Below are 2,596 nucleotides of genomic sequence, written 5' to 3'. Positions count from 1 at the left end.
AATATCTTACATCCGAGATTAATTCAAGACAATCTGCTGTTCCTACTCCAGCAGCATTAATTGAAACAATAATTAGCAGCGATACTGATGATGAATATTCTACATCAGAAGTTAATTCAAAACAATCTGCTGTTTCCAATCCAGCAATATTAATCAATGAAGATTCACAAAGTAATGAAGATTTTTCATTAAAAAGGTAACATAAAAACCATTTTTTGCTAATCTAATTTATTCATTTATTTGTAATTATACATTTTGAAATATATATATTTTTACAGGAAAAACAAGAAACTTGTAAATCCAACTGCAAAGCGTATCTGCTATCCCCGATTTATTGGAGATCTTTTTTGTCTATTCTTATCAAAATTCAACACGCATACAACAGTTCTATGTATAGTAAACGATTTTAGTGACACAAAGAGAAAAAAATTTATGTATTTCTAAGATGATTATAAAATTTGTGATAAAGAGATTTTCCCAATAAGATTTGAAACAAGGTTGTTCTTTCTNTACTTGAAAAACATAAAAAAAACTAAATAATACAAAATTATATCTGTACAAGACTCGAACCTCTCGAGCACACAATTCACAAGTATCGCCTTTTACGCTTAAGCATAGACTTATATAAGTGCGCTTAAGGCGTGGCTTAAGGTGATTGGTCCCCCACCGCTCGTATTGTAAGACAGAGAGGCATACACTCTAGCACTATCTCTGTCCTTTAATGTTTAGGACAACTTGCCCATATGAATGTTCCGTCTATTATATAAGTCTATGGGTGTATCGCCAATCAGGGAGTGTGTTTCTGGACGCTTTAGTGATTATAGAAGCTCCGCCAATCACCTAAGATGCGCTCCAGTCACTCTTGTTGCTTTGCCAATCAGCCTTTGATGCTGAGCCGTATTCACTTTCTAACTATACTTTCTTTGGGATTTGAATTAAATGATTCAATAATTAATTCCCACTAATTAATAACTGATTAACACTATTTTATTTCACAAGCTTCTGTTTGTAAATGGTACATTTAAAAACCGATAATAAGTTTATAGTTTATTTTACAAACTATCTAATTGAATATTTATTACTCGGCAATTATATTATCATTAACTCGAATAATTATCGCCGCGATCGATTGTTTTGCGATTTTGCTTGTTCTTTCCGATCTAATCGCTCGACTGTTCGTTTTCTGACCTCTTCCGTTCCAAACCCGCGCTTTTATATCATAGCTTCCCCCTCTCTTATGACAAGTTTTTGATCCTTCTAGAATCCTCGTGATGATTTTTTTCCGCTTCACTTTTAACAAAATTTCCTCTTGGCTTTTTTCTTCTAGAGCTTTTCGCATTATGTTCGCGCTTGAGTTATTCCCTAATTTTTTAAAAATTAGATCACCGAGGATTCCAGAAGATCCCGACTCGCTCTTTCTACACAATTCAGGAAACTATCGTTTCTCCGTCTTTAGGATCGGTGAATTCACGTTCTTCTTTTAATTTTAGCTGCAACATGTTTTTTTCCTTTTTTTTACTATTATTCTTTTGTTTTCTGGAATTGTGTATTCGCTTGGCTTTTCCAATGCGTGTTTTTCCTGGGCAAAAGTTTCTGTACAGGTGTTTTCCTTTTTAATGTATTAGCCTTTATCTCAGTAACATAATAATACCTAATACGCAACTATTATATCCAAAAAAAACCAAAGATAACAAAATTAAAATTTCAAAATTAAAAAAAAACTTATCAATCTGGATACTTTGATCCTAATAACTAAATTCAACAACTATTTTATTCCTAATACTTTATTATAGAATTTATCTTATTTATGCCGAACTGAATAATCCTAAATAATAATATCAGAAACGAAACTACTAATTATAAACCTAGAATATGCACATTTTTGTTTATCTGGGTCATTCAAATTTCCCGGTTCTCCCAGAATGGGTCTGCCTGATTGATGGTGCTGTCCTCTGATGTCTCGCTGTCGGCCTGGCTTCGTGCGCCCTCTTGCATCATCGCCAAGAGACGTTGCAATTGCGCCTGCGCGTCCTCAGTGCCCGTTTCTATGAGCCGCTCGTCTTCTTGCGCGCTGTCCGCCAATCCGATTTTGCTTTGCGGAAGCGGCTCGGCCGACGGGTGCATAAGGATCATGGTGTAATTAAGGTGTAACATTTCGTGAATGCGCAGTAGCCAACCAATCAGATTTGGGTCCAAATGCTTAGGGTACGATTCCATGCACTGTTATTTTTCGCGTAACGCGTAATGCGTAACCAATCAGAGAAATTACGTGTACTAACATAAAGCACGTAATCTCTCTGATTGGTTACGCGTTACGCGTTACGCGAAAAATAACAGTGCATGGGATCGTACCCTTAACCTCTATATACAGAGTGTCCATGGTATAAAACTTAGACCATATATACTTATAGACGGGCGTATTCCGTTTAACCACGATACAATTGGACACAGTACGATTGCACACGTACTATTGGACACGTACGATTAAACACGGTAAGATTGACCACAGTACGATTGGACACCGCAAGAATAGCACACTGTACGATTGACCACGGTACGATTGACCACGGTACGATTGACCACCGTACGATTGACC

General features: G+C 36.3%; 1 long non-coding RNA gene across 1 annotated transcript; it reads left to right on the top strand.

Moving 5' to 3' along the window:
- Positions 1 to 7: 7 nt before the first annotated feature.
- Positions 8 to 486, top strand: LOC109862632. The gene is made up of 2 exons (XR_002251181.1): positions 8 to 196; positions 279 to 486. It is a non-coding gene; the product is annotated as an uncharacterized LOC109862632 (long non-coding RNA).
- The last annotated feature ends 2,110 nt before the right edge of the window (positions 487 to 2,596 follow it).

This window comes from Pseudomyrmex gracilis, unplaced genomic scaffold, assembly GCF_002006095.1.
Source record: "Pseudomyrmex gracilis isolate BER0280 unplaced genomic scaffold, ASM200609v1 scaffold_2107, whole genome shotgun sequence".
Taxonomy (NCBI): domain Eukaryota; kingdom Metazoa; phylum Arthropoda; class Insecta; order Hymenoptera; family Formicidae; genus Pseudomyrmex; species Pseudomyrmex gracilis.
Note: the sequence above shows the minus strand (reverse complement) of the source record. Positions and strands in the feature narration are given on the sequence as shown.